Source organism: Marmota monax, unplaced genomic scaffold, assembly GCF_021218885.2.
Source record: "Marmota monax isolate L192 unplaced genomic scaffold, Marmota_monax_Labrador192_F-V1.1 WCK01_AAM20220418_F8-fsc00020, whole genome shotgun sequence".
Lineage (NCBI taxonomy): Eukaryota > Metazoa > Chordata > Mammalia > Rodentia > Sciuridae > Marmota > Marmota monax.
This window is the reverse complement of record NW_026692912.1, coordinates 12,133,869-12,142,778: the sequence shown is the minus strand read 5'-3', so window position 1 is coordinate 12,142,778 and position 8,910 is coordinate 12,133,869.

Sequence of the window (8,910 nt, the reverse complement as noted above, 5' to 3'; positions counted from 1 at the left end):
CATTTTCTGAGTGAAAGTACTTATTTATAACAAGAAACACCACAGAAAGGGGAAAAAAAGTAAATTGGACTTCAGCAAAAATAACTGCTTCTGTTATTTTAAAAGATACTGGTAAACAAAAAGGCAAACTAAAGACTCAAAAAAATATAATGTAGATTTGTAGCACAGGATTATATTGAGAAAACTTAATGATTATTCATGAAGTATTAAATAATAAATCTAATTTTAATGGAAATATTATTTTGATCAGAAATCCAAAGAGCATGCACAAATAGCCCAAAAGAATTAAATTCACGATTGTACTTTATATCCACTAGAATAGCTGATACTAGAAAGTTTTACAAAACCAAATGCTGATGAGGAAATGGAACAATTAGATTTTCACACATTGGTAGAAGGGTACATAGTGGAATAAGCATTTCGAAATGCAGCTCAGAACTTTTAACCAGGGTAAATATACAACAACCCTGTAGCTCAACAATCTCCCCTCAGTGTGCTGATCCATTAAAATGTCTTGAATTTATTAGCATTATTTACACGAGTGAAACACTGAAAAGAAACTCAAATTTTATCAACAGGTGATTAAATAAAACAATTGTGAACTATTCCTACAATGGAGTGCTATTCAGAAATAAACATTGACTTTTGATACAAATACTGTGGGTGAATCTCAAAGACAGTGTTCTAATAAAAGACTGATAACACAGTAACACACAGTGTATGATTCCATTCAAATGGATTTCTGAAGCTGGCAGAAATTGGCAATGCTAAAAGAAATTGGCTAGGTGGCTGCCTATGGGAGAGATGGAGCTCCTGAAAAGGACATAAGAAAAATGTTTGGAAAATTTAAAAAAAATAGATTGATTTTTCATGGAGTTGTACATTCTCAAAACTCATCAAACTGTACACTTAAACATGTGTACTTTATAAAAATCTGCCTCAATAAAGTGCTTTAAATGAAATAGGTCATATTTTCCCCCCTAGCGCTTCCAAATGTGCCAAATCATTATTCTAAGCACTCAACATGAACCACGTAACTGATTTCTCAGAGCCATCTCATAGGTGCTCATTCTCAGTTTCCAGCAAGAACACGAGGCACTGGCAAAATTGGTCAAGGTCAGACAGCAGACATTTTCTAGAGCTGAGTCTGTTCCAGGGAGTGCTAAATCAGAGCAACCCCTTGTCTATGCTAAGATAAATGCTTCCAGAAGTTCACAGCCTTTAATAGTGGCATTTGCTCAGAAAGGTCCATGTTCATAGTCATCTGCCTTTCCTAGAAAGTTGTCATCATCTAATGGTTGCTTAGAACAGTAATAGATTCTGAAAGATTTCTAAAAAAAATGGTGACAGAAGATATTCCAAGCATAAAGGCGACTAGAGTCTCTAAACAGCTTCCCTTCAACTTCAGGCAGCGAAGCAGGCTGTCAAGAACCATCACGAGGATAAGCTGCTCTGAGATGCAGATGAGACAGCACCTAGAATCCTGTTAACAGTTCTGGGCCTCTCAACACCAGAGAGAGCTGTCAAGAAATTGGAAGAGATTCAAAGAACACCAGGGAGCATGATTAAAGAACTGAAGGGACTGACTTATGAGAAAAGATAAAAAGAAATACTGTCTACATCAATGGAGCATAACTAAGGGGGGTACACACTAACAATATAAATATTTGAAGGGCACACACAGAAGAAGGAGAGAGATTGTTAACATTGCCCCAGAGGCTTTCAATGGAAATTAGAGGATGGAACACAAGAATGAATATGTTGCCCAAATAGCAAGAAACATGTCCCAACAATGAGGTCAATTAGACTTTGAAGGAGCTCCCTAGAGGACAAGTATCAATCCAGTTGTCCAAGCCATCAACAATCAGTCCTGACACAGGAAAATCAACCTCTGAATACTCTCAGGTTGAGAAGTAGAACATTGTAAAGTCAAGGAAAGAATTTTCCCTGCCATTTTATTTGGCCCTTTAGAAGAGATAATCAACACCTGTTTGTAGCAAAGGAGGTAGAATGGGCCAGTGTCTGACTTGACTGAAGGAATGAATGTACATCTGACACACGGCAATCTTAAGAAGCAGCTGGATGTCAGAATAGAAGATATTTTCAAATGCATTATTAAGCCTCCAACACTTTGCTATTGTGTTGTGAAATTGTAAGCCTTCACAAAACATTATGTCTACTTTGGGTCATGAATTTATTGACTCATAATCCATTTATTTGTTTATTAAATATAGAATGTGTTTAATATGCATTGAACATAACACTGAGAATACAGTTGTGAACATATCAAAATTCCTGCCCCTAAAAAGCTTACATTCTAGTCAAGGAAAAAGAAAATTGGGAAATAAAGAGTTGGGGAACAGATAGTGTTGACAGATTGTGTTAGGAGAAATTATAAAAGATAAAACAGTATGAGCAAATGGACTAAGATGGGGGTCGTGATTTGTAAGTTTAGATCTGCAGGTCCAGAAGGCTGCTAGAGAAAGAACATTTGAACAGAGACCTGATTAAAGTTAAGAAAGCAAGCTCTGTAAAAATCTAAGAAAGGAAGGATCAGGTGGAGGAACAAGCGCAATTTACAGGATGGGGTACATTTCTCTGGTTGAGACTGTAGTCAATAATGCCCCAGGGTTAAGTACAATGAGGGAATCCTAAGGACTGAGATAGGAAGTGTATGGGAGGATCAGAGTCTAAAGGATGTTACTGTGATTAAGCTCTCCTTACTCTGACTACTCTCAGAAGCTATGAAAGGGTGAGCACAGAAGTAACATGATCTCTCTCATGTTTAAAAGAATCCTTCTGGGTACTATGTAGAGCAAAGACCATAGATAAGCAAGAATGAAAGCAAAAAGACCAGTGAATGGTGAGAGATAGGATAGCTTGGACCAGGTGGTCTCCGTGGATGGAGGAAGAAATGATCAGATTTTGATTGTATGCCTAGGAGAACTGGCTAGAGTTGGGATGTGAGGTAAAAAACATGTTTTTATAAAGCAGCCAATGTTCCATTGCAAAGACTTTGTCTTCACTTCTAGATCACAAATCCCTTAGAGACAAATATTACTCAACATGTTACAGTACTTAGATATGTCTAGAACATATTATCATGGGTTAAAGGCAAATTGGTTGAACTAAGTGCTCATCTTCTTTTATTGCTGAGTAGCATAAAATACAAACTGAGAGATCTTGTTGTTTATGTCATTTTACAAAACATATACTGATTTCTTCCTCTGTATTTTGAAGATCTCTGCTTAGATCATTGTTTTTTGTCAACTATTTTCAATTTAAGCTTATAAACTTTAAGAAAGCTTGATTACAGCTTAGTCAATAAGAGTTATTGTTCAGGACTAAAGCTGCCTAAAATTGAATTTCAGGTCTGCAATTTATTTATTGTCAGACTAGACTAATTCTAGTCCCTCTACTTCACCTGCAGGAATGAGTAATTCCTCCTGAAGCTCCACCCAGGTTTATGAGGGAGAGGAGAATAGACTGAGAATCTAGGCTTTCACTCACTCTAGTACTTCTCAGAATAGTTCCATTGTTTTCAGTTTATTTGTTGATTATCTATGTAAGGTTTCACTGGAGGAAAGTGTTTCTGGATAGAAAGCAAAGGAGAAAGTGATGAGTGGAATAACATCTATAGTCCCTTCTAATGGACTGGTCATTGAGTCCAGTCCAACTGTAAACCTTATGGGACATTGAGTTGGGGGAGGAGCCGAGGTGGATGCTTCAGAAGGTACTGAACACAATGGGCAGAGCTCCTTGCTCATGACACCTGTGTTGTGGGATTGTGTTTTTTGATGGAGATTCATGGATCCCTAGAGGGTTATGTATTTTTTCAAAACTTTGATGTCATACATGATATTTTGTAAGCTTATATGTATGGTTGGTTTCCCTGGGGGAAACCACGTGCTGTTTTCATTAATATTTTCAAAACAGATCCATATATTTTTATAATATATAATTAATTAAATCCCTAAGGTAAGTCTTCATCCCCAAATTTAAGATCACTAGACATAATAATTGTAATGTTTTGCAGCGTTCTTCTCCTGTGTTTTCTATTTTACCCCTGCGATTTTGCTAAGCAAGAAGGCCCATTGATAAAATTCAATATGTAATGTTACTTCCTTTATGCCTACTAACATGAATCGCCCTAAATGTTTTTCTAAAAATTCAGGTAAAATACACTACAGATATCTCAGAGTTCCCCCATCTACACATACATTGACAAAAAGTAAAGAAGAACATGAATTATACTAGAATATATTTATTGAATTGTGTACATATTTAAAGTACTTATTTCCTTTTTTTTTTTTCTTTCTTTTTTTGATACCAGAGGTTTAACTCAGGGGCAATCAATCATTGAGACACACCCAGAGCCCTATTTTGTGTTTCATTTAGAGACAGCGTCTCAGTGAGTTGCTTAGTGTCTCTCAATCCTCCTGTCTCAACCTCCCAAACCACTGGGATTACAGGCATACACCACCAGGCCCAGTTCTCAGTTTTTTTTTTTTTTTTAATATAAAAGCTTGCTGAAATATCATCCCTTTGGAAGGGGAGTCTGCCTATATGAAGAATTTACTCAAAATAAGAAAGAGTTAAATCCATTCAGACTCTTTTAATAGTGTCCTTGTTGCTAAATTCGGGGCTTCTGTTCGTTGGAAGTCAATCAGAAGTGAAGATAAAGCATTTCTACCAAGTTAGTAGAAGTCAGTAGGAAATAAGATTCCATTTATGCAATTTTGATTTGTAATTTTTTTATTATCAAAAGACCTTAGGTTTATTCCCAGCTCCTTTATAAATTGATTTTTTGACCAAAACAAAATAAAACAAAACAAAAATAACCCAGTAATTTCATTATTCTAAGCCTTAGTTTCCTCATCTGTAAAACTAAACTTAAAGCTCTAAGATCATTGGAAGTGTATCTGTTTTTCAGAACTACATTTCTAATACAACGTAATAAAAATGCAAGGATTCTCAAATGAATGAATGAATGACTAAGTGAATGAAGTGTTTTAAAGCCATGTGCTATAGTGGAAAGAGCTAAAGGATTAGAGGAATAAAATGCATGAATGGTTCAGACTGCTTTCTATGATTGCAATATTCATGATCTTGGGAAATATATTTACCATTTCTGATATTCAGTTTCCTCATATGTAAAATTAGCCTTGCTGAGACATGTGAAAAAAAAAGAAAATGTATTTTGCCAACAAGAAAATATTTATGTCATCCCATCCATTTAATTATGATCTCTGAAACAGATTCCAAGCTCTAATGTTCTCAAAAGACCCATCACCAATCAGGAGAGTCCAAGGACAAGCCCAGTAATTTCTTGCATTATCAGTTAGCCACCTACTAGAGAATGAGTTTCACATAATAAAATTCAGAACTAATACTTGGAAGATACAACTACTGCTGAAGCTAAATTCTTCTTCTTTATTTTTATCATTTTTTGCTCATTCAACTCTCTGATCACATTAAAAACATCCTAAAGAAAAAAAATAAACAAAACATTCCTCCAAACAAAGACTGAATGTACCTGAATTATGTTAAAATATATTAAATATAATAAATGTGTATTGCCTATTTCATGAAATTTGCCAGAGCTATTTTGGGACTTAATTCAACTCCAGCCTCCCACTGAGACATAAAGATTTTTAAAATGCACTTTTACAAGAGGAAAGGATTTGGTTTTATATAGTTTACTTCATACTCTAGGTTTTCAAAAGAACATCATAAAGTGGCTTGTTAGATCCTTGCCTTATAGGGAGTGCAGCTGATTTCTAAGGCTCCTCAATCCAGTAATGCACCATGCTGAGCTCTGACCAGTTGACTTTATTTCACAAGTTGACAATGGAATATTTCGCAGGGGCTGGGGCTACAGAGAAGGCTCAGAAAGGGCAGCCAAAAATTCACAGAAGGTGTACATGGTGTAAAGTGGGAGGTTGAGATTAAATCAGCCAGAGACTACAGGAAAATGTTGTGGATCCTTAGAAATCGAAAATATGCTAAGAGTAGTTACATGAACTGACTCAGTGCTGAGATTTCTTCTTTTGCTCTAGCCTAAGCTAAGTGGGTAGAATAGGACTCACCAGCCGTTTAGATTTAGCTATTTTATGGAATGCTCCTGTTTCTATGTGGAGCATACCTAATGCATACAATGCAGTTCTGGTTCTTTTAATGGTGTCCTTGTTGCTAAATTCATAAAACACAGATAACAGGATCATACCAATCATACCACTCTCCAGCAAAGTGTATTGTGTCATCCCCAAACAGTATTAAGTAGTATTATGATCCTCATTTTATGAATGAAAGAACAACATTTTTTTAAATAAAGGGGATAATGGATTCTCCCTATTGTGGGTTTTTTTTTTTTTTTTTTGCAGTTTTCTGTTCCCATATTATTGTATTTACTATATTATTTTATGATTTCTCAATGCAAACATGCATTTTCTAAAACAGCCCATGAACTCCCTAAGGACAGAGATCCTACCCCATTCATCTTTATATAGCCAGTACTTGAAGAAATATTAGTCAAAATTTTGAATGATTATATAAATGCATGCATTCAAGAATGAATAAATGAATCAAAATATAAATAATACAAAAGGATATTTATAGTCCTTTGAAGGATGGAGTGCATTATTTCCCCAAAGTATTTCCATTAAGTTCTAACATGATGATGTATGGAAAACAAACTCTTGGATTTTTTAACATGATAAAATTTGGAGAATCTCCATCACACTATTCTCAAAGAATATTCTTATTCAACAAACTGTCACAAAGTATAGATTTTTTTTCCACTTAGTGAAAAGTTTTTGAAATTTGTTTGACCACAGACCCTGCCCCCTCTTCTCTCTTTTCCTCATCCTTTCCATTCTTCTCTTTTTTCTTCTTTCTGTTGTTCTTGGTCTTCTCCTTTTCACAAAAGAGGAATGAATGTTTTCCCCAACCCTCAAATAATTAATGCAAAATATAAACTGAGAATCACTGAACCAGAATGCTATTTGTCCTCAGAGTCTTTTCAATACTGTCTGCAGGAGACATCTTAGAACTGGGAGAGTTCATGGAACTAGACAGAGGATGTATCACATGTTCAGAGGTTCAGCCCCCTGGCAGCTCTGCTCTGAGTCATTTGTCACGTTCTTGAGAGTTTAATATAAGCTTTTGATAGTGTGCTTTTCTCCAATGGCTGGAAGCTTCCAGAGAATGTTTAAAACAACTGAGCTGAGGGATCAGAATGCAGGTAAGACATGGTCTCTGCAGCTGCATCAAACACTAGGAATGTTTTATTTCAGAACAGAGACAGACGCAGAGCTATGTGCATTTTCCAGTCTGAGCAAAGCTGAAGAAATCACAAGTCTGTTCTCAGCACTGACTCACCGTCCCTGAAATGGTGAGGATGAAAAATCTCTGCTCAGAGTGGCAACACAATGAAATATTTCTGAACACCTTTTCCTGACAGGTTTAAAAAAGAAAAGGAAGCTAAGGAAGGTGGGGTGGCTGGCTGTGAAAGTCATGTGTGAAGGTACTGAGAGAAGTTATTTTAGTGGTGCTCGTAATAAAACTTAAATGGGGGCCTTATGGATCTGTATATTTCCTCGGATAATGTTGGGACAAATGGAAGTTTTAAAATGCATTTCCAGAGTCTGGAAAGAGAGGAAAAAGAACACCATCACAACAGGATGGAGTGGGGAGATGGGAGACCAAAAAGGACACAGTTTGCAAAATCCTTTAGGGACATTTCAGGGAGCTTGTACAATGCTCACTTCTAGCAAAGATGCTGGGAGCAGAGACAGGAAAGGAGAACCTTAAAGGAATGGGAAGGAGAGAAAAAAAGAGAGAAAGATCAACAAAGGTAAGAATTAAGAAAGAAATGAGGTAATGGGGAGGGATAGGCAAAAGGCATGGGAATATATCATTGCTAATTAATGAGACACAGTTTAATAAAAGTGCAAAAAGCCTGGGGTCAAACTGAATAGAGCTAGGAAGTCACCTCTGCCATTTAGTAGCTGTAGTTCTTAAACAAGTCATATCAATTCTATGAACACTTTTCTTCCCTTCATTTTAAAGTGGAAATAAGAATTCAACTCACTGGATTTCAAATAATGTTCATGTAGCACCATACCTGACATTTTGCTAGCATTTTAACCTTGGTAACTTTTTAAAAAAATTAGTAACATAAATACCTAGACAAAAAGAGGAGAAAAAACAATGTTCTTGGAATATTAAATTCTAAGTATATGTTAGCTTTCGTTATTATTGTCCTAGTATCATTATCAAGTATTTCAGGTAAAGATAATATTAAGTCTTCCACCTTTGCTTCTAAAAGTGCATTCTGTACATTAATCCTAATGATTGTTTATGGAAAGAAAAGAATGCATTAACTATATCATCTTTATCTACATATAAACAGTGGATTCAAGAGGCAAAGACCTTTCCTTCTAGCTCTATTAAAAGGGATCATGGTTATGATGGAAGGTTGGTAGAGAACCAAGTTCAAAGTGGGTGCTGAGTCTGCCATGGTCCAGTACAAGGCACTGAAAGGGGCCTCCGTAGAACTGGTCTTTGCCTCTCTAGGTGGGCACATCCTCCCAGGTCTGATTTTCTTTATGCACACCTAACTTTGTCCCTAAACCCAGTGGAATGAATTGTGCTACTCTGCCATAGACATTCTCATGGCTCCAATGGGTTAATCTGCTCCATTCTATGAAGATGACAGGTTAAGTTCCAGTTTCCTACGACCAAGAGAGAACTTATACCCTTTTAAGCATGAAGCAAGAAACTTCTATGGTTTAACCAACTGAGAATGGAGGACTAAGAGAAATGTTCCCAAGGAAGGAGGAGAAATCTAGAGAGAATAATGCAACAATTTTTTTTCTCTGTGTCATTGATGAGTCATCATGGGTGTTA